At 38.5% G+C, this 24,296-nt stretch overlaps 2 protein-coding genes across 2 annotated transcripts in view; both read left to right on the forward strand.

Annotated features, from left to right (window-relative positions):
- The window catches only part of LOC117197676 (membrane cofactor protein-like), a 56,721-nt gene extending 45,112 nt beyond the window's left edge, over nt 1–11,609 (forward strand). Inside the window, exon 11 of the mRNA XM_049702981.1 lies at nt 11,287–11,609. The gene's annotated coding sequence lies outside the window, so the exon portion shown is untranslated. The remainder of the gene's footprint in view (nt 1–11,286) is intronic.
- The window catches only part of CR1 (complement C3b/C4b receptor 1 (Knops blood group)), a 276,865-nt gene that overhangs the window by 210,835 nt on the left and 41,734 nt on the right, over nt 1–24,296 (forward strand). The gene's annotated exons all lie outside the window — the stretch shown is intronic.

The following is a 24,296-nucleotide window of genomic DNA, read 5'->3' on the forward strand; positions in this document are numbered from 1 at the left end:
TTCACTTGAGGCTAAGTCCTTTCAGGGTTAAACACATTGCACACAAATATAGAATCTGCTTATCTGCTGGATGATCTATAAGGCCTCAAAGGTAAAGTAGTTTCTTGCACCAAATTCTTGTTTCAAGTTCCTAATGAGAATCAGGAGAGCCATAATTCATGAACCTAATTGTTAGCTTACTTCCCTTCTCCTCTATCATTGATTTTATCCCATTTTTATGCCACTCTTGCTTCCTTTTGGTTTGACGTCACTATTTTATTCAGCCCTTTTCCCTTCCTCTGTTCAGCAAATACCTAACTGGTGAGAGCCACAGACAAGTAAATTTTATTTCTTTCTTAGAAGAGATGAGAGAAAGGTTTGCTTTTATCATTAAAAGGTGTCTTCTTTCTGTTGTGTTTCTTTTCAGAGATGTCCTTTCTTCTGAAAAGTATTCAATGAATATTTAGATATCAATAACCTGAACTAAGATAAGTGGGCAGTAGACATCCAAGAGGACACTAGGATTCTTGCTCTGTGTTAGATTATTGAGGTTTTCTCATACCTTCCCTGTTTTAATGTAAAATAATGTGAATTGACAGGCTATTGCTTTGACATAGGTGCCAACAATGTAATGTCCCCCTTATCCTTTTATTAGGCTATCTAGCTTCTCTACCTTATAACAGCTGTGAATCCAAAGCTGGGGGAATTTTTTAGCCCAATGGGAAATAATCACAGAATCTGTTCGTTTTAAGTGCAGAGAGGAAAATTATTCTTTGACAGAAGAAAAAATACATTTTACTTAATTTTTTAAAGAAATTCAATTTCAACTTGTAAATATTAATTCTGTAAAGGCATTTATCTCTTCCCTTGACCAGGATATTTTTGGCATATGAAAGAGAAACCAACAAAAAATATAATCAGATTTTGAAAAATTATGAAATGTATTGTCTTAAGCCATTTAACCCTCTCAACTTCTGTCTTTGAATGAAATGAATTGGAACTTCCTCTTTTTGACTGAAGTATTCTTTTTTTTTCTTGACTCATTTTTTCTTATATAGCAGGTTCTTATTATTTGTCTATTTTATACATATTACTGTACAAAGGTCAATCCCAATCTCCCAATTCATCCCACCAGCACCCCCACACACACACTTTCACCCCTTGGTGTCCATACTTTTGTTCTCTACATCTGTGTCTCTATTTCTGTCTTGCAAACTGGTTCATCTGTACCATTTTTCTAGATTCCACATATATGCGTTAATATAAGATATCTGTTTTCCTCTTTCTGACTTACTTCACTCTGTAAGACATTCTGTAGGTCCATCCATGTTTGTACAAATGACCCAATTTCATTCTTTTTTATGGCTTAGTAATATTCCATTGTATATATGTACCACAACTTCTTTATCTATTCATCTGTCAATGGGCATTTAGGTTATTTCCATGACCTGGGTATTGTAAATAGCATTGCAGTGACCATTGGGGTGCATGTGTCTTTCTGAATTATGGTTTTATCTGGGTATGTGCCCAGTAGTGGGATTGCTGGATCATATGGTAATTCTAGTTTTAGATTTTTTAAGGAACCTCCATACTGTTCTCCCGAGTGGCTGTATCAATTACATTCTCATCAACTGTGCAAGAGGGTTCCCTTTTCTCCACACCCTCTCCAGCAGTTATTGTTTGTGGATTTTCTGAAGATGCCCATTCTAACTGGTGTGAGGTGATACCTCATTAATAAGTTTTGATTTGCATTTCTCTAATAATTAGTGATGTTGTGCATCTTTTCATGTGCTTCTTGGCCATCTGTGTGTCTTCTTTGGAGAAATGTCTAATTAGGTCTTCTGCCCATTTTTGGATTGAGTTATTTGTTTTTTTTAATATTGAGCTGCATGAGCTGTTTATATATTTTGGAGATTAATCTTTTGTCCGATGATTCGTCTGCAAATATTTTCTCCGATTCTGAGGGTTGTCTTTTCGTCTTGTTTATGGTTTCCTTTGCTGTGCAAAAGCTTTGAAGTTTCATTAGGTCCCATTTGTTTATTTTTGTTTTTATTTCCATTACTCTAGGAAGTGGGTCAAAAAAGATGTAGCTGTGATTTATGTCAAAGAGTGTTCTTCCTATCTTTTCGTCTAGACTTTTATAGTGTCTGGTCTTACATTTAGACCTCTAATCCATTTTGAGTTTATTCTTGTATATGGTGTTAGGGAGTGTTCTAATTTCATTCTTTTACATGTAGCTATCCAGTTTTCCCAGCACCACTTATTGAAGAGACTGTCTTTTCTCCATTTTATATCCTTGCCTTCTTTGTCATAGATTAGTTGACTATAGCTGCATGGGTTTATCTCTGGGCTTTATATCTTGTTCCATTGATCTATATTTCTGGTTTTGTACCAGTACCATATTGTCTTGATTACTGTAGCTTTGTAGTATTGTCTGAAGTCAGGGAGTCTGATTCCTCCAACTCCGCTTTTTTCCCTCAAGACTGCTTTGGCTATTCGGGGTCTTTTGTGTCTCCATACAAATTTTAATATTTTTTGTTCTAGTTCTGTAAAAAATGCTATTGGTAATTAGATAGGGTTTGCATTGAATCTGTGGATTGCTTTGGGTAGTATAGTCATTTTCACAATATTGATTCTTCCAATCCAAGAACATGGTATATCTCTCCATCTGTTGGTATCATCTTTAATTTCTTTCATCAGTGTCTTATAATTTTCTGCATACAAGTCTTTTTTCTCCCTAGGTAAGTTTATTCCTAGGTATTTTATTCTTTTTGTTGCAATGGTAAATGGGAGTGTTTCCTTAATTTCTCTTTCAGATTTTGCATGACTAGTATTTAGGAATGCAAGAGAGTTCTGTGCATTAATTTTGTATCCTGCAACTTTGCCAAATTCATTGATTAACTCTAGTAGTTTTCTGGTGGCATCTTTAGGATTCTCTATGTATAGTATCATGTCATTTGCAAACGGTGACAGTTTTACTTCTTCTTTTCCAATTTGTATTCATTTTATTTCTTTTTCTTCTCTGATTGCTGTGGCTAGGACTTCCAAAACTATGTTGAATAACAGTGCTGAGAGTGGACATCCTTGTCTTCTTCCTGATCTTAGAGGAAATACTTTCAGTTTTTCAAAATTGAGAATGATGTTTGTTGTGGGTTTGTTGTATATGGCCTTTATTATATTGAGGTAGGTTCCCTCTATGCCCACTTTCTGGAGATTTTTATCATAAATGGGTGTTGAATTTTGTCAAAAGCTTTTTCTGCATCTATTGAAATGATCATATGTTTTTTATTCTTCAATTTGTTAATATGGTGTATCACATTGACTGATTTGCATATATTGAAGAATCCTTGCATCCCTGGGATAAATCCCACTTAATCATGGTGTATGATCCTTTAATGTGTTGTTGGATTCTGTTTGCTAGCATTTTGTTGAGGATTTTTGCATCTATATTCATCAGTGATATTGGTCTGTAATTTTCTTTTTTTGTAGTATCTTTGTCTGGTTTTGATACCATGTGATGGTGGCCTCATAGAATGAGTTTGGGAGTGTTCCTTCCTCCGCAGTTTTTTGGAAGAGTTTGAGAAGGATGTGTGTTAGCTCTTCTCTAAATGTTTGATAGAATTCCCCTGTGAAGCCATCTGGTCCTGGACTTTTGTTTGTTGGAAGAATTTTAATCACAGTTTCAATTTCATTCCTTGTGATTGGTCTGTTCATATTTTCTACTTCTTCCTGGTTCAGGCTTGGGAGGTTATTCCTTTCTACGAATTTGTCCATTTCTTCCAGGTTGCCCATTTTATTGGCATAGAGGTGCTTGTAGTAGTCTCTTATGATGCTTTGTATTTCTTCGATGTCTGTTGTAATTTCTCTTCTTTCATTTCTAATTTTATTGATTTGAGTCCTCTCCCTCTTTTTCTTGATGTGTCTGGTGAATGGTTTATCAATTTTGTTTATCTTCTCAAAGAAGCAGCTTTTAGTTTTATTGATCTTTGCCATTGTTTTCTTTGTTTCTATTTCATTTATTTCTGCTCTGATTTTTATGATTTCTTTTCTTCTGCTAACTTTGGCTTTTGTTTGTTCTTCTTTCTCTAGTTCCTTTAGGTGTAAGGTTAGATTGTTTATTTGAGATTTTTCTTGTTTCTTGAGGTAGCCTTGTATAGCTGTAAACTTCCCTCTTTGAACTGCTTTTGCTGCAGCCCATAGGTTTCGGATCGTCGTGTTTTCATTGTCATTTGTCTCTAGGTATTTTTTTATTTCCTCTTTGATTTCTTTAGTGGTCTCTTGCGTATTTAGTAATGTATTGTTTAGCCTCCATGTGTTGGTACTTCTTACCTTTTTTTCCCTGTAAGTCATTTCTAATCTCATAGCATTGTGGTCAGAAAAGATGCTTGATATGATTTCAATTTTCTTAAAATTACTGAGGCCTGATATGTAACCCAAGACGTGATCTATCCTGGAGAATGTTCCCTGTGCACTTGAGAAGAAAGTGTAATTTTCTCTTTTGGATGGAATGTCCTAAAAATATCAATTAGATCTATCTGGTCTATTGTGTCATTTAAAGCTTGTGTTTCCTTATTAATTTTCTGTTTGTATGAACTATCCTTTGATGTAAGTGAGCTGTTAAAGTCCCCCAGTATTATTGTGTTACTGTCGATTTCCTCTTTTATAGCTGTTAGCTGTTGCCTTATGTATTGAGGTGCTCCTATGTTGGGTGCATATATATTTATAATTGTTATATCTTCTTCTTGGATTGATCCCTTGATCATTACATAGTGTCCCTCCTTGTCTCTTGTAACATTCTTTGTTTTAAAGTCTATTTTATCTGATATGAGTATTGCTACTCCAGCTTTCTTTTGCATGGAATATCTTTTTCCATTCCCTCGCTTTCAGTCTATATGTGTCCCTAGGGCTGAAGTGGGTCTGTTGTAGACAGCATATATATGGGTCTTGTTTTTGTATCCATTCAGCAAGCCTGTGTCTTTTCGTTGGAGCATTTAATCCATTCACATTTAAGGTAATTATCATATGTATGTTCATATTACCATTTTTTTAATTGTTTGGGGTTTGTTTTTGTAGGTCCTTTTCTTGTCTTGTGTTTCCCACTTTGAGAAGTTCCTTTAGCATTTGTTATAGAGCTGGTTTGGTGGTGCTGAATTCTCTTAGCTTTTGCTTGTCTGTAAAGCTTTTGGTTTCTCCATCAAATCTGAATGAGATCCTTGCTGGGGAGAGTAATCTTGATTGTACCTTCCTCCCTTTCATCACTTTAAGTATATCTGCCACTCCCTTCTGGTTTGTAGAGTTTCTGCTGAGAAATCAGCTGTTAACCTTATGGGAGTTCCCTTGTATGTTGTCATTTTTCCCTTGCTGCTTTCAATAATCCTTGTCTTTAATTTTTGCCAGTTTGATTACTATGGGTCTTGGCGTGTTTCTCCTTGGGTTGATCCTGTATGGGACTCTCTGTGCTTCCTGGACTTGGGTGGCTATTTCCTTTCCCATGTTAGGGAAGTTTTCAACTATGATCTCTTCAAATATTTTCTCGGGTCCTTTCTCTCTCTCTTCTCCTCTGGGACCCCTATTATGTGAATGTTGTTACGTTTAATGTTGTCCCAGAGGTCTCTTAGGCTGTCTTCATTTCTTCTCATTCTTTTTTCTTTATTCTGTTCCGCAGCAGTGAATTCCACCATTCTGTCTTCCAGGTCACTTATCCGTTCTTCTGACTCAGTTATTCTGCTTTTGATTCCTTCTAGTGTAGTTTTCATTTCAGTTATTGTATTGGTCATCTCTGTTTGTTTGTTCTTTAATTCTTCTGAATTAAATGTCTCTGTTAAACATTTCTTGCATCTTCTCGATTTTTGCCTCCCTTCTTTTTCTGAGGTCCTGGATCATCTTCACTATCATTATTCTGAATTCTTTTTCTGGAAGGTTTCCTATCTCCACTTCATTTAGTTGTTTCTCTGGGATTTTATCTTGTTCCTTCATCTGGTATATAGTCCTCTGCCTTTTCATTTTGTCTATCTTTCTGTGAATGTGGTTTCTGTTCCACAGACTGCAGGATTGTAGTTCTTGCTTCTGCTGTCTGCCCTCTGGTGGATGAGGCTATCTAAGAGGCTTTTGCAGTCTTTCTGATGGGAGGGACTGTTGGTGGGTAGAGCTGGGTATTGCTCTGGTGGGCAGAGCTCAGTAAAACTTTAATCTGCTTGTCTGCTGATGGGTGAGGCTACAGGGTCTTTGGTGGGGCTAATGGTGGACTTCAGGAGGGCTCATGCCAAGAAGAACTTCCCAGAACTTCTGCTGCCAGTGTCCTTGTCCCTGCGGTGATCCACAACCAGCACCCCTCTGTAGGAGACCCTCCAACACTAGCATATAGGTCTGTTTCAATCTCCTATAGTGTCACTGCTCCTTCCCCCTGGGACCTGATGCACACACTACCTTGTGTGTGCCCTTCTAGTGTGGAGTCTCTGTTTCCCCCAGTCCTGTCAAAGTCCTGCAATCAAATCCCACTAGCCTTCAAAGTTTGATTCTCTGGGAATTCCTCTTCCCATCGCCAGACCTCCAGGTTGGGAAGCCTGACGTGGGGCTCAGAACCTTCCCTCCAGTGGGTGTACATCTGTGGTATAATTGTTCTCCAGTTTGTGAGTCACCCTCCCAGCAGTTATGGGATTTGATTTTATTGTGATTGCGCCCCTCCTACCATCTCATTGTGGGTCTCCTTTTTCTTTGGATGCGGGGTGTCTTTTTTGATGAGTTCCAGTGTCTTCCTGTCGATGATTGTTCAGCAGTTAGTTGTGATTCTGGTGCTCTCGCAAGAGGGAGTGCTGATTGAAGTATCCTTGATTTACAATGTTGTGTTAATTTCTGCTGTACAGTAAAGTGGTTCAGTTATACAATTGTATATTATTTTTCATATTCTTTTCCATAATATGTTATTACAAGATATTGAATATAGTTCCCTGCACCAAAGATTTGGACATTGTTGTTTATCTATTTTATGTATAGTTTTTGTATGTACTAATCTCAAACTCCTATCCCTCCCCCCATTTCCTCTTTGGTAACTATAAGTTTGTTTCCTGTCTGTGTGTCTGTTTCTGTACTGTACACAAGTTCTTTTGTACCATATTTTAGATTCCACATTTAAGTGATATCATATGATATTTGTCTTTCTCTGTCTTACTTCACTTAGTATGATAATCTCTAGGTCCATCCATGTTGTGGCAAATGGCATTATTTCGTTCTTTTTTTATGGCTGAGTAGTATTTCATTGTATATATATATACACCACATCTTCTTTATCCATTCATCTGTTGATGGACATTTAGGTTGCTTCCATGTCTTTGCTATTGTAAATAGTGCTGCTGTGAACATTGGGGTGCATATATCTTTTTGAATTAGAGTTTTTTCTGGTTATATGCCCAGGAGTGGGATTGCTGGGTCATATAGAAACTCTGTTTTTAGGTTTTTAAGGAACCTCCATGCTGTTCTCTGTAGTGGTTGCACCAATTTACATCCCCACCAACAGTGTAGGAGGGTTCCTTTTTCTTCACAACTCTCCAGCATTTATTATGTATAGATTTTTTGATGATGGTCATTCTGACCAGTGTGAGGTGATACCTTATTGGAGTTTGGATTTGCGTTTCTCTGATAATTAGCGATGTTGAGCATCTTTTCATGTGCCTATTGGCCATCTGTATGTCTTCTTTGGGAAATGTCTATTTAGGTCTTCCACCCATTTTTTGATTGCACTGTTTGTCTGTTATTGAGTTGTATGAGATGTTTGTATATATTGGAATTTAATCCCTTGTGAGTCACATCATTTGCAAATATCTTCTCCCATTCCGTAGGTTGTCTTTTCATTTTGTTTATGGTTTCCTTTTCTGTGCAAAAGTTTATAACTTTGATTAGGTCCCATTTGTTTATTTTTGCTTTTATTCACATTGCCTTGGGAGACTGACCTAAGAAAACATTGGCACAATTTATGTCAGAGAACTTTTTGCCTATGTTCTCTGCTAGGAGTTTTATGGTGTAATGTCTTATATTTAAGCCTTTAAGCCATTTTGAGTTTATTTTTGTGTATGGTGTAAGGGAGTGTTCTAGCTTCATTGATTTACATGTGACTGTCCAGCTTTCCAAACACCCACCACTTGCCAAAGAGATTGTCTTTTCTTCATTTAATATTATTGCCTTCTTTGTCAAAGATTGACCATAGGTGTGTGGTTTATTTCTGGGCTCTCTATTCTGTTCTGTTGATCCATATATCTGTTTTTGTGCCAATACATGCTGTTTGATTGCTATAGCTTTGTAGTATTGTCTGAATTCTGGGAGGGTTATGCTTCCAGGTTTGTTCTTTTTCCTCAGGATTGCTTTGGAAATTCTGGATCTTTTATGGTTCCATATAAATTTTAGGATTATTTGTTGTAGTTCTGTGAAAAATATCATGGGTAATTTGATGAGTATCACATTAAATCTGTAGGTTGCTTTGGGTAGTATGGTCATTTTAACAATAGTGATTCTTCCATTTCAAGAGCATGGAGTATCTTTTCATTTCTTTAAATCATCATCAATTTCCCTTATCAATGTTTTATAGTTCTCAGCATATAAGTCTTTTACCTACTAGGTCAGGTTTATTTCGAAGTATTTTATTCTTTTTGATGCAATTTTTAAAGGGATTTTTTTTTTTACTTTCCCTTTCTGATATTGTTAGTGTAAAGAAATGCAACAGATTTTTATATGTTAATCTTGTATCTTGCTACCTTGCTAAATTTGTTTATCAGTTCTAGTAATTTTTGTGTGGACTCTTTAGGGTTTTCTATATATATAATACCCTGTTATCTACATATAATGACAGTTCTACTTCCCTTCCAATTAGGATACATTTTATTTTCCTGTATGATTGCTGTGGCTAGGACTTCCAGTACTATATTGAATAGAAATGGTGAGAGGGAGCATCCTTGTATTGTTCCAGATTTTAGTGAGAAGGCTTTCAACTTTTCACCACTGAGTATTATGTTGGCTGTAGGTTTGTCATAAATAGCTTTTATTAAGTTGAGATATGTTCCCTCTATACCCACTTTGGTAAGAGTTTTTATCATGAATGGATGTTGAATTTTATCAAATGCTTTTTCTGCATCTATTGAGATGATCACGTGGTTTTTTTCCACTTCTTTTATTGATGTGGTGTGTTGCATTGAATGATTTGTGTATGTTGAACCATCCTTGTGTCCCTGGGGAGAATCCAACTTGGTCGTGGTGTATGATTTTTTATGTGTTGAATTTGGTTGCTGATATTGTGTTAAGAATTTTTGTATCTATATTCAAAAAGATATTGGCCTGTAATGTTCTTTTTTGGTAGTGTCTTTGTCTGGTTTTGGTATCAGGGTGATGGTGGCTTCATAAAATGACTTTGGGAGTGTTCTGGATCTGTATAAGTTCTTTGTATGTTTGGTAGAATTCCCAAGTGAAGCCATACAGTCCTGGACTTTTGTTTGCAGGGAGTTTTTAAATTATCAATTCTATTTTACTTCTAGCTATAGGTCTGTTTAAATTATCTATTTCTTCTTCATTCAGTTTTGGAGGGCTATATGTTTCTAGAAACTTGTTCATTTCTTCTGGGTTGTCCAATTTGTCACATATAATTATTCTAGTATTCTCTTATGATTTTTTTTTTTTTGTGGACGTTCCTCTTTTGTGCCAGAATGTGTGTCTGCAAACTTGGGAAGAGGAGATATGTTTCCCACCAATTATAATGTGAGGCACTACCCTAGGTTACAGTCACGAGTTTGGGAACAGATTCTACAAAGGCCAATAAGAAGGGCAGTTTCTTTGTAAAAGCAAAGTGGTGTCTTTGATCACAGGGGCAAAGGGGAAGACAAACATAACAACTAGAATGGCAGTGTGGGCCTACCCAGCCCTACGTATCTGCTTCGTTCTCTAAGGATTCCTTTGAGGATAAAGCCAACCAGAAAAGCAGTTTTCAGAAGTCCATGAGCTTCAAGTTTTCTGTAAATACTTGAAGTTAACTTAATGAATGCTGAAGGTAATATATAATTAGTAATTCACTTCCACATTTTAATCATCTTCAAAGAGCTTCATTGTTATATCAAATGAATGTTTCTTTAAGTTTATATTAATGCTTATTTATCTTTCTCATATATTGGATTTCAATTTTTAATTCTATTTTTTTAAAAAAAGATTCCATTACTACTAGAAAAAATAAGTATTGCTTCAAAATAGAAAAATATACTGGTCTTAGAAGAGTCAGTGACAGGCCTAAATATTGAATCATTCTCCACAATATTCTTGAGGAAACTGCTATATAACAAGTATTGTGCTGTGGCAGTGCTCATTCATAGTGATGCCTCCCTCACCAAGAGAAATATGAAAGTCTCCAAAATTAACACAGTCAGCTCTTACATGGGGTAGGCACCCTGAAGTGTTAGCTGGGGCAGGCATACTGTAAATAACTGACAGGTCCCCATTTGGTTGTAGTCTGTCTATTGTAGTCAGTTTCCTAAGTAGGAACTGGAACTGCGTTTTCCAGCTCCAGAGTCGGTAGTTCTGAGTGGCTGCCGAGGACGTCAGAAGTGGCTCATCCTTTGTAAGATGAGCTTGAGTGCACACTACACACCAGATTCAAAGACTTAGTGCAAAGGAATGTACAATCCATGGGTATTGGGTTAAGTAAAAAATTTAAAACTAGTTTTCCTACTTCTTTTCCTTTTTTTAATGTAGCTTCTACAAAATTCAAAATTACCTGTGTGACTCACATTATATTTCTATGGACAATGCTGGACTTGAGTAATAGATTTTAGAAAGCTGTCTGTTGTTACAAAAAAAAAGTGTGATGTGAGTTTCAGTTACTTAGGAGACTCTCTAACCAGAACACATGATTTTCTTGACAGTGAGGGGTAAATGAGGCATTACTGAACTTGAACACCACTGGAATTGTTACCTTTTTAAAGGTTTCATCTCAGAGCCAGAATTAAAATTGTATTTAGGGAAAACATGTACTTCTCTCTAGTCTTTCTCACCGGCCCTAAACTAAAATAAGGGAATATTTACTAAGTATATGAGACTACTCTATTTCTTGTTTTGGAGGGAATCAGAAATATAATACAGGGATAGAAAAAGGGTTCCTGGAGTGAGACTAATTGAACATTTGAAATTACTTTAAAAGAATCATTTATTTCCTAGTTCAGTGACTCTTACTGCTATAAATACTTTTTCATTGTCCATTTTGTAACTGTGCTTCTGGAGTTTAATTTCTGTACTTAATTATGTTCACCTCTGATGCTATCTTCTTGTCTGTCCTTGTAGGAAAAAGGAAGTTGGTGCCGGACCCACCACTCACCAGAAAAAAACAACCAGTCGATCAGTGCAGAAGCACTAATTATTTTCCACAAACCCATGTGTCAGTTTATCTTTTGATTCTATTAATATGTTAAGATCTACAGTAAATTCATACAGCAACTATGGAAAACAGTATACATGTTACTCAAAAAATTAAAAATAGTGCCACCGGGGCTTCCCTGGTGGTGCAGTGGTTGAGAGTCCGCCTGCCGATGCAGGGGACATGGGTTCATGCCCCGGTCTGGGAAGATCCCACATGCCACGGAGCGGCTGGGCCCGTGAGCCATGGCCGCTGAGCCTGCACGTCCGGAGCCTATGCTCCGCAACGGGAGAGGCCACAACAGTGAGAGGCCCGCGTACCGCAAAAAAAAAAAAAAAAAATAGTGCCACCATATGATTCAGCAATTCCACAATAGGTATATATCTGAAGGAAACGAAATCACCCTATGAAGAGATAACTGCACCTCCCTGTGTATTGCAGCATTATTTACAACAACCACGACATGGAAGGAACCTAAGTGTTCAGTGATGGATGAATGGATAAAGAAAATGTGAGATATATATAGGTATATATATATATATACACGCACACACATACACACAAATGTATATACATACACATACACACAACATACAGTGGAATACAATTCAGCCATGAAAAAGAAGGAAATCCTGCCATTTGCAACAACGCTTATGGAACTTGAGGGCATTATGCTAAGTGAACAAGCCATACAGAAAGAGACAAATGCTGAATGACCTCACTTATATATGGAATCCAAAAATCCACACTCACAGAAAAAGAAATCAGATTTTTGGTTGCCAGAGGCAGGGGGTGGGGATGATGGGGGAATTGGGTGAAGGGTGTCAAAAGGTACAAAATTCCAGATATAAGATAAATGAATATTGGGATATAGTGTACAGCGTAGTGACAATAATTAGTAATTCTTTATTGTATACAGCTGACACTCTGTATCTGATGGTTCTGCATCAGCATCCCTGGATACAGAGGGCCGCCTGTGCTCTGCCATATAATATAAAGGACTTGAGAATTCAGAGTTTTATTTGCAGGGGAAGGGGGTGGGAATCTGGAACCAATCCTCCTAGGATATCAAAGAAAACTGCATTGGCAAATTGCTAAGAGAGTAGGTCTTCAAATTTCTGATCATGAAGAAGAAGAGGAAAACTTTTGGTAACTATGAGAGGTGATGGATGTTAAGAAATTTATTGTGGTAATCATTTCACAATGTATACATTATCAACTCATGCTGTACACCTTAAACTTATACAGTGTTATACAGGCATACCTCAGTTTTCTTTTCTTCACTTTGTTGCACTTTGCAGATATTGCATTTTTTACAGATTGAATATTTGTGGCAACCCTGCATCAGCAAGTTTATTGACGCCATTTTTCCAACAGCATTTGTTCATTTCAGGTCTCTGTCACATTTTGGTAATTCTTGGAATAACTCAAACTTTTAAAATTATTATTCTATGTGTACACTACTTCAGCCCTTAGTAAAAAGAAAAACACTGCACATTTGGGATTTGAACAAGTTTGACTTCCTTAACAAGAATATTACCAGAAAATGTTCTTAGAGTAATAGAATAAAATTCTATTTTTAAAAATTATTTGTAACTTCCTGGTGATTTAGAGACACTATAAAGTTTGTCTGGCATTTGTTCTTCACCCCTTTTAATAACAATTAACCAGTCTAAGAAATCAAGAAGAATTCAGCATCAGTTGCAGTTGCATGCTTCTGTACAAAGTTAGAGGACTTCTAACACCCATAGCAGGAATGCCAGCTCAGGACAAAGTGAACACTGTGGCCTTGTAGTTTTCTTAAAAAGAATTCCATTCTTTAAGAGAGTTGGAGTCCACCCTAAATTCTGGCTATAGGTGGTTTTCTTTCCCCACTTGAATAAAGAGATGTCTTACTTTAAACATGTCATCTGATTGTAGGCAGCTTATAGGGAATAAATTCATCAGATAACCTCAAGTTGCATCAGAATCTGAGTCTTTGAGGGCTCCTCCCCTCATCTGTAAAGGACAGAGTAAAAATGAAGCCCCGTATTTCAGAAAAGCAAACTTTGTGGATTTGCTGTAAGTCATGCAAAGGGAAAGAAAGAAGAAAGAGCTCAGTAGCACTTGACGCTCAGGTGGGACAGATCCCAGCCCTCTTCTCTGTCCTCACACCAGGCAGGGCCTCCTTCAAATGAGCCAGGGGCCAAAGAGGAGGGACTGCTGCTCTAACTCAAATTTACATTTTTACATGTTTTGCTTCACAATTTTTTAGTTACTTTTTTCAGTTACAGCACAAATTGGGCCAAAGAAACGTTGCCTTGAGAAGGATATGAATGAGGAATCAAGGGTGGACCAGAGTAAATATTGCTTTACTCCCTAAGGACATGTTTGTAAAGCCCTGTAAGTGGTCTTTCTCTTTGTAATCTCGGGCAAGGCACTTTAGGAAGATAATTCTGAACAGAATAAATTCAGGAGTTTTGAAATAAATATAGAGTTGAAGTTTTGCTGTACCCACTTTCACACGCTTTTCAAGAATGCAGCACTTGCTTAGAAACAAGGGGTGGCTGTAAGTACTTAATTTTTAGAAACCCTCAAGGAGGTATTTTTCAACCAAAGATTATTATGCTTACCAAAATAAACTGACTTTCATAGTAGTTTCAAATTTAGTTTTTCCAATTTAATGTATTTATATGTGAGATTGAAATATGTGTGGAAATATAAATTATGTTCTCCTTGTCAAATATTAATTTGCCAATTACTTAAATATATGGGGAAACCATTTTTTCTCTAGAAATGTTTGTTTAAATGAGAGAGGGAAAAGTGTATTTGAATTAAAGGTTTCTTAAAACTTCAAGAATGTATCCCCAGTGAAATGAGAAGTCTCGTGTCTGTATTGTTCATTTTTCGTGAATTGGTCCTTCAAATGTATTAAAAAAAAATAAAATGTCATTATGGAGAAATTTCATTTGTGATAATGCATTTATTTCCAGTGTGTTTTATCTCAAATCAGAGTACGCTTCTAATGGGGCCCACCTTCTGTAAGCATTCCCCTCCAACAATCACCACTCCTGCCCCTCCCATCTCAGAGCCTTAACTTAAGCCTGTCCAGGCTTCTCCCCTCCCCAGCGGTCACGTACCTCCCCTGCTCAAAGGTGCTCAGTCCTACCTCCGTTAGCCACAGCATAAAGTCCATTTCATGAAAGATACTTGAAAGCTTTCTACAGTTAATTCCCAACTTTTCTTCCCAAGCCTTCTCTTTCTGCAAGACTTCAGATAACCTGCTGTCAGTCAAGCCAGACCATCCGTCCTGTGCTGTCTGCTGTATTCCTATTGGCTGAAGCGCCTCTGGTCTTGTCTGATCCTGGGCCTCTTCCAGGGCCCAGCTCACAGAGCCCATCCTGTGCAGCACTTCCTGATTTCTGCCCAGCTTTCAGCCTTCGTTATTTCCTAGCCTTGAGTTAACCACGTTCAAGTATCTATACCCGTGTGTGGGAGAAGACATATCTTCCGCATCACATTTGTGCATGGGTGTGGCTGAGTAATTAAAAACCCAAATCCCAACCATGAAAGCATAACATGCTTCTGAACCATGGCTGCACACTGGAATCCCCTGGAGACTTTTACTGATGCCTGGGTCCCACGCCCCAGAGATTTGTCATGTCATTGACCTGGGGTGCGGCCTGGGCATCAGGCTTCTGTCAAGCTTCCTAAGTGATTCTAATATTCAGCTAAGCGTGAGAACCTCTGCATTAGTGGTTCTCAAGCCTCAGAGTCCACTTCTACGTGTGAACTTATAAAGACAAAGGTTAAGTGCTTATATTTACAAGAGAAAATTGTGGTTTTGTAATTCAGCCTATTAAAGAAGTCAGAAAATGACTAAGATTTGAATTAAAATCTTGTTGCCTGGCTAAGCAATGGAAGCTATCTGTAGTTTAAAAAAAAAAAAAAAGAAGCAATCTTTGTAATACCATCACTGAGTGAAAGTTAGGGTTGCCTATAAATAAAGAAAACATTTTGTCAAATGTCATTTGCCTATAACTTGAGACTACTGTATTTTTTTAATTGTCATAAAATATACAGGGAGAGCTTTTAAGGTGAAAATAAAAGTCTTCTGCAAGAATGCTAAAGAGACCTGAGATAAGCAGGAAGTTGAATTTTCATTGCTAAAGTACATTCTAGGGTTTAAAGAAGATAGGCAACTCTGGTGCTGCATTCTAAAAGTCAGTAGTGCCTGACAACTAGCATTTTAATGAAAAATGAAATTTTATGCATATTTTTAAGACTTGCATATTTGTACTCATGGGCAACATTTAACATAAAGAGTCTACTGACTTCCAGAAATGATACAAAACTGATCTTTACACAAAGATGTGTAAACTGCATTGCTTTCATCATTTCCAGGCTCATCTGGAAAAGGTTACCTCAGAATGAAGTGGTCAGCCTTTTATAATCTTAGCACTGCTGCCCTCCTGTGGACTGTTAGGGCATTTGACAGTCCCTTCCTTAGTTGTTCAAACTTTGTCATTCCTCAGAGGTTTCAGACATTGCTGTGATATCTAGAAGTCATTTTCAATTATATTTTAATTAACTAGCCCTTTTCTACTTACCTTCTAGGAAATTAACTTTTTAAAAACGGCTAAACTCTGTCCTTTATGGCATACAAATGGGAGAAGCATGATATAGGGGTCTGCAGTCAATAAAGTATTTTCCTTTCCTCTGGCTTACATACAAGCAGAAGGTGACAAAATTGCTTTAAGTATGGATCACATTAAGAAAGCTACCCACCCTGATTCTTCACTTGCTAGCCAGAGAAAATCTGTATGCGGTGGTAAAACTTAGGGAAGCGGGACCCATGCCTGACAAAGCCTTTTCTGCCTAAGTGGAAAGCATGGTCTCAAAAAACCAGACTCAAGATGTCTCCAAAAGAAACATTCTGCTTAGCAATTTATTAGCAAAAACTACCTTGGAATGCTAATTTTAGGTAAAGAGCTGTCAACCTCCAGGTGCATAATGAAAAATAATCCTGCTGAGTGGCCCTTCAGTTACAAGTAAGGGGCATGCATTTTGCTTCTCATGACACATCCATGAGCACTGTTTAAAATCAAGCATTCATGGGAGCACCAGGAAGTACTTTTATGGAAAAGATGTCCCAAGTCATTGTTTTTGTGCTTTGATGCTAAACTCCATCTTTTGGCACTTTCTTATTTGGGGACTGGAATCACAGCAACCTGCTGGCAGAATCCATGAGTTACTTGCTTTATTGGTGATACCTAGGCTGGAGCTAGGGACACAGTAGGTGAATCAAAAGTTGTTCAGTTGGGCTTCCCTGGTGGCGCAGTGGTTGAGAGTCCGCCTGCCGATGCAGGGGACGCGGGTTCGTGCCCCGGTCCGGGAGGATCCCACATGCCGCGGAGTGGCTGGGCCCGTGAGCCATGGCCGCTGAGCCTGCGCGTCCGGAGCCTGTGCTCCGCAACGGGAGAGGCCAAAACAGTGAGAGGCCCGCGTAACGCAAAAAAAAAAAAAAAAAAAAAAGTTGTTCAGTTTGTTACAATTGACCCAAAGCTGTTATGCCCATAGGTCTATTGTAGCTACCTCAGCAGAAAGGTGAATAAAACAATTCAGGGTCTTAACTGGTCCCGCCACCGCATACTGGGGATTAAAACATGAATTCTCCAGTCAACAGCCTGAAACAGCACTGCAGTTGCAGTGAAAGGATGCATCCCATTCACAGGGAAGTTTTCCCAACAGATACTTCACCTGTCCCACCCCCACCCGATTGGGCAAGGCAGCCAACTGGGGGAAGACTGGCAGGAGGTGGACTTAGAAAGGCTTCCCAGGTGGTTGAGATGCCACCGCTTATGGAGAACCACTGGCGTGAAACAAAAGTCCTGCAGGTAGGTCAGGGCTGGCCTTGCATCTCCTGTGCAAAATGGTCAATCGGGGACACAGCCCTCCTACCTGAAGAATCCCCTGTGAAGTCAAGTCTGGCTCATCGCTGAATACCTTTACAGAACTGGTGCACTCTGTCTTCAAGAGTTGATACAAACTAAGAACCAAAAGTAGCAATACTCCTGCATCTCTTATAATGCAGCTGAATTCATCAGTGCTCCTCCGCGGGCCATGTGAGTCCAGGCTCAGGTATGCCAATGTTTCTGAGGGAACACTGACTGCAGAGGCTCCAGGGCTGCAGCCCACTGGGAACCGAGGTCAGTCTCCCATTCAATAAGCAGCATCCTTCAGCCCAGGTCTGCAACATGTCTCTCTTCTGTAATCTTTTTTCTCATTTTATTTCTTGGCTCATAGAATTTCATTCCTGTCTTCATAGGCTACATTTTTAATATCTGTCTGCTGTAACCGACTTCAAATTCTTTATGAAGTAGGTAAGATCTGCACAGCAAATGAACTTTTCAGGACCCCACTAATCATCATCATACAATTAGGAATGAAAAATAAGATAGAAAACAAAGACATGATAAATTGAATATAATAAAACAGTTACTAAGGTCAGGACACATGAACAGAAAGATAATTCAACAGCAACCAATTTATAGAGTTTATAGAACTACCATATTTCGGCAAACTGAGGACATCAGATAAACTTTAGTGATTTGCTTCTAAAAATCCATTAACTGATCTATTACCCATGCATAAAGTATTGTAGATGTAGTTAAAGAAGTTAGCAGGAAAAAGCATAACCTTCCTCCCCCTCTCTCTGCACATCCATCTTCCAGGAAGCCCCAGGCTGTTGCTGACCAGACTTGGCACGAGGCCTCGAGGCTGCTGCTTTTCCCCCTACATCATAACCGATTTCAAATGGTGCTAGACAAAAACAGACTCTGAACACCAGGAGAAATCGGTCAGCCTGTGTAAGAGATGGGTCCAGTGGTGCTCGGTGGGGTCCGGCACCTTGACAGTGCAGGTGGCAAGTCTGATTTCAGCCGCTCGGCAACTGCAGCTGAATGTTTCACGGCATCTAGGAGCAGGTGGACAGTGCTGATGTGATGAGATAGTCCTTCTGGGACACACCCCTGCCCTTGCCTATTGCAATCAAGTACCCAACCCAGCATTGCCCAAGCATGTGCTCAAAGGCCTTACCAACAGGCTACTGCTAGGGGTTGCCGCTCCCTGTCAACAGAAAGACAATCACAACCTCTGGCTCTGCTCAAGCCTCTGAGTTTCTATTGAACACAACCCCATCCCTGCACTGTCCCCCTCCACAACCCAACACACTCAAGAGTGTACTTTGATTCTCAAGTTCTTCCTTTCTTGAACCGGCTCAGGTGGCAGAAGGAGGGAAGCTGATCCCACGAGCAGCAGCTCCTCTGCAGTTGGCCTTCTGCTGTGCTGCAATTCTTACTCCTAAAACACTGATTTCAAATGGTGCTAGATACAAAGATGGAAAAATCTAAGCCACCATGTGAAACCAGCTTCCAGAAGAAGAGGATCTCACTGAAGAAAGAAGGGAGATGCGATCGGAAGACCCAGCCTCTGCCCCGAGCAGAGGTGTCTTCTTGCAGTTCCACTTGTGACGGGACATGATATATGGATCCATTAGAAAGGCACAGAGAAGAGTTACAAAGTGATGCTCAAAGAACATGAAAGTCAAAGCTGGTAATTTACACAGACAATCGCAATACAAAACTCATGAATTCTGTTATTTAATTCCATACCCAGTCCCTACATATTATTATATATATGACGAAATAAAATAGCCAAAGCTGTTACTAAACTGGGTTAATATTTACATTAGTATTGCCCTGCTTTGTAAACTATTTCACAGTGTGAAACGCATTTTCCGATATTATCTCACGTCATCAGGAAACAAGCACCCTTTCTGCCTGTGAGGCTCTAGACACTACACAAAGGTGGGTTTCACCTGAGCCAGGGCAACTCTTCCATGTGTCCTAGTCACGTAGATCATGGGCTCCTCCTTCCCAGCCATAGGTGAGTGGTCAGGACATTCAAATATGACCCCGTTAATTGCCAATCTTATTTATTCTCTACTGTGACACAAAAAGATTAGTGTCTTATAATTGTACTAAGTAGATAATCCTCTAATAAAAGAATGGAGTTTTGTTTTGTGTTGTTTTCAAATTCTGCCTGAAAATTAGGTTTGCAAATGGTGTTCAAATTAGATTTCCCATCTCCTAATTGCACCATCTTTTTTGGTTGTTTGAAGCTAAGAAAATATGTCTGTATTTCCTCTGATACCATAACCAAGAGAAAGAAGAATCTGTATCTCTCCGGTTCCCTACCAATTCTTCAGGACTCTAGATAAACCCTTTGATTTTTTATGCCTCCTGGACATAACATCATGTGCTGCTCTCGGGAAGAGAAGGAAATAAAATTTGAACACCAAGCTGTGCTCTTGAATTCTCACAACAGTTTTGCGGAGTAGGTATTATTCCCATTTTTGCAGGAGAAGAAACTGATCCTCAGTGTGGTTCAAAAACTTGTCCACAGTCCCATGACTAGTGAATGGTGTTGTTCCCAGCTCTGACTCCAAAGTCTGTGCTCCTACTCTTCTGCCCACTGCCTCCTGTTCTGTAGCTGGACTACCGTCTCATTCTGTTCTTGAACTTAATTATGAGGAAGATTGAGGGTGAGGGTAGTCCTAGGCAATATTTCTGCATAGAAGGGGGGGGTATTACTGACTGTACATGTTAAACTTGGGTGGAGATGAGAGCACGCCTGGTTCTGCAAGGAGCCGGTGCTTCGATACTTGCTTTGTTCTCCAGCACCCTGGTGCCTCTGTGGTCTCCACTGCAGGGCTGTGGGAGGGGAAGACGCTGGGGATGAACTGCCCTGCAGTACCTGTGCTGGATGCCTGAGCGATCCTGACAGCAGCACTAGGCTCTGCAGCCCGTGGGATGAGAAAACAATTCTTTAGCCATGAATGACCTTTGTTGTAAGATGCAGGGTAATCTTTTTCAAAGCAGTGCTCTGTATCTGCTTGATTCTGAGGTTGTATGGGGTTTCCTCAAAGTGGTCAATTCTGTGGAACAATCAGAAGTATACAGGACATTCAGTATGCTACACTCCAGTCTGAATCTTAAAAACAAATGTAAATTGAACTGTACACCTCATCGCAAATTCTGCTGCTTTTCTGTAGGAAAATCATGTGCAAAACCTCCAGAACTCTTCAGTGGCATGGTGCAAATTAACACAGACGCCCAGCTCAGATTGACAGTTAAAAATTCTTGTAATGAAGGGTGAATTGTGAGCATTATCTGTGGAATGTGAGTTCCAGAACAGAAATGCCAACCTCCCACCCAGTCTTAGACATGCAAACCAGAGTATAGATATCTGTACTTCAAAAAGTAAGCAATAGGACTTCTGGGTCGAGATGGTAGCTTGAGCAGAGGCATATGACCGAGGACTAGAAGAAAGAAGGAGTAATCTGTACCTGTATAATAAACTAGGGGAAGGCACCATGGTCCTGTTGCAGGTAGTACATGAGAAACCTAGCAAGATATTCACTGGATAAAAAGAATCAGACTGCCAAATAAGTTAAAGGAAAAATGCTGGTTGAACCACGCAAACATCTTTAACTGAGATCGGGGTGGTAGAGCTGATTAGAGGATCCTGGGACAGGGTTTAGAAGGGTAATCTTAAATGTTACAGCAGCTTTAGGAAAGGTAAGTGTTAAAGTGCACACAGTGTGGGGACCTGAACGGAGTTCTTGCCCTTGACTTTTCCCTGGGCTGGGGAAGCATGCTAGAAACCATTCCCTCAACTTAAAGGGAGCAATTAAAGAATGTGTACTAACCTGCAGCTGTTGCCACAATAAAGTCAGAGGAAAAATGACATCTATATTAAATCTTCCTGAGAAAAGTGTCCCTAGTCTTCAGCCCCATCCTATTCAACCCAAGACATTGTACCTATGATCCAGCAAGTGTAAACTAAGATAAATCAATATTTGCCTCTTCTCATTTGGTCTGAGCCTGGGAGATTTTAAAGCTTTCCATACAATCTCATCATCAATCCCTTCTCACCCCCCATTTGAATAAGCCTAAAGCTCTCTCTGTGGTGAGCAAACAAAACATCCCTAAACATAAAGGAAGATACTGCAACTGAAAATAAAAGAGACCAATCTGAGAAATCAGAGACAGTATTCCTCTACAAATCAATGTACTGCAATAAACAAGGGAATAACAAGTCCAAAACATGATATTAGAAATCTCTCATATGTTTTTGTAGCATAGAATTCATAAAGCAATGAGGCATTTGTAAGATATAATGACTTGATATCAAGAAATTTTACAGGGCTTCCCTGGTGGCGCAGTGGTTGAGAGTCTGCCTGCCAATGCAGGGGACACGGGTTCGTGCCCCGGTCCGGGAAGATCCCACATGCCGTGGAGCGGATGGGCCCGTGAGCCATGGCCGCTGAGCCTGCGCGTCCGGAGCCTGTGCTCCGCAATGGGAGAGGCCACAACAGTGAGAGGCCCGCATACAGCAAAAAAAAAAAAGAAAAGAAATTTTACATATGAATAAAACATAGGAAAGTCTAAAAACAGCAATAATCAATAGGTTATTAAATCCAGAAAAAAAACCCAAAGAGATCATGAGAAAACCGGATTAAATTCTCCATAATTAACCATGGACAAAACTGTAAATTATATATACACACACACATATACACACATGCACTCACATGTGTACACAGATCTAGATATGAGAAAAATAAAAGAAAGAAAGAAGAGGTGAAGCATTAATTAGCAAATAATGAAGATAGTTTCCCAGACTAGGAAGAAAAAGACTACATTGTTTGAATCTTTAAGGCTTACTAAACAAATGCAAGTTTGATGATAAGAGGCCCTGCCTTGCATGGAGAAAATTTATGAAATTCAGATATTAAAAAATATTGTAACTATCCAGAGATTTTTAAAAAATACAGAAAAAGAAGAAATTCATATTGGTATCAAATGTTTTTTTCATATACTAAATAACAGAAATTAGTGTTTTGAGAGAAAATATTATGGCATAAAATTTCTGTACTCATGCAAGCTACCATTTATCTACAAGGCACAGATAAATAGTCTTACTTGAGCAAGAATCCAAAACATACACCAATTAGATATACTTCCTTAAAAAAAAGAATAATTCTTACAAACCCATGGGGAATTTTTAAAGAAGAAATCAAAGAAATAGTAATGAGGCACCAAACTAGTTAAATAGTGTTTTTTAATATGGATCTGAAACTAGATATAATGGCAGGACTAATTCTTGAAAGAGAATTCATGGACCATGAAAAGAAGAATAATAAACTTGACATAAAATAATAGATTTTGTCACTACAACTAGGAAGTTGGGATGAAGTAAAGATAAAAACTATGCTTAACTTGTAATACATAAGGGATAAGTAGAAAACACATATTCTTGACATGATAAAGAGAAAATGGTATTCCATACTAGTATAAAATCGAAAAATGCAACTTCAAAATCACAAGGACAATCAAAACAGCAAAACCACTTGGTTCATGTAACAAAAGAGGGATGAGAAAAGGAAGAGCAAAGAAGCTTTCTATCTCTCTTGCTGGAAACAGCATCAGCAGAGCAAGAATGGAGCTAGTCTTGTACAGTGTTGTGTTCTAGCCCTTGGAATTGTTAAATAAATAAAAGGGAAAGAACACTACAAGCAAGATCAAACACGTCAGTTACAACAGTACATGTGAACAGCTTAAATTCCCCTTTTGAAGGACAATGCTTTCTAAATACAGTCAGTGAAAACTTCAAACTACATGATATTTGAAGACACATTCCTAAAATAAAATGACACAGAAAAATTCCATTTATAATAACATCAAAAACAATAACATTTTTATACATATATTTGACCAAGGAGACACAGACATACACTGAAAACTAGAAATTGTTGCTGAAAGAAATTAAAGATCTAAATAAATAGAAAAACATCCATATTCAGGGATTGGAAGACATTAATATTCTTAAGATGAAAATACTGCCCAAAGTGATATACAGATTTGATTCAATCCCTATCAAAATCCCAACAGTACTTTTTGAGGAATGGAAAAAACATCCTAAAATTTATTTGGAATTTCAAGGGACCCAGAATAGTCAAACAATCTTGAAAAGAACAAAGTTGGAGGACTCACACTTCCTGATTTCAAACTTACTACAAAGCTACAGTCATTAAAACACTGTGTAACTAGCATAAGGTTAGACATACTGAACAAGGGAATAGAGTGATAGCCTAGAAATAAACCTGTATATTTATGGTCAATTGATTTTCAACAAGAGTGCCAAGACCATTCACTCAGGAATGAACAGTCATTCAACAAATGGTCACGGGAAAACTGGATATCCACATGCAAGAGAATAAAATTAGGGCTTTACCTTATACCATATACAAAAATTAACTCAAAATGGATCACAGACCTGAATTTAAGATCTAAAATTATAAAATTCTTAGAGGAAAACTGTAGGGGCAAATCTTCCCAATCTTGGATTTGGCAATGGTTTCTTAAGTATGACACCAAAAGCATAAGCAACAAAAGAAGACATAGATAAATTGGGCCTTACTACAATTAAACATCTTTGTGCATCAAGACACTGTCTAGTCTGTTTGGGCTGCTATGACAATATATCAGCTAAACAGCTTATAAACAACAGAACTTTACTTCTTATCCATTTAGAGGCTAAAACTCTGAGATCAGGGTATCAGCATGATCAGTGAGGTTCTTCTTCCAGGTTGCACATGTCTCGTCATGTCCTCACATGGTGGAGGAACTAAGAGCTCTGTGTGGTCCCTTTTATAAGAGTACTAATCCCATTCATGAGGGCTCCATCCTCATGTCCTAATAACCTTCCAAAGGCCCCACCTACTAATGCCATCACCGTTGTAGGTTAAGATTTCAACATATGAATTTTGGGAAGATAAAAACACTGAAACCATAGAAGACACCATCAAGAGAGTGGAAAGACAACCTACAGA

Source organism: Orcinus orca, chromosome 1, assembly GCF_937001465.1.
Source record: "Orcinus orca chromosome 1, mOrcOrc1.1, whole genome shotgun sequence".
Lineage (NCBI taxonomy): Eukaryota > Metazoa > Chordata > Mammalia > Artiodactyla > Delphinidae > Orcinus > Orcinus orca.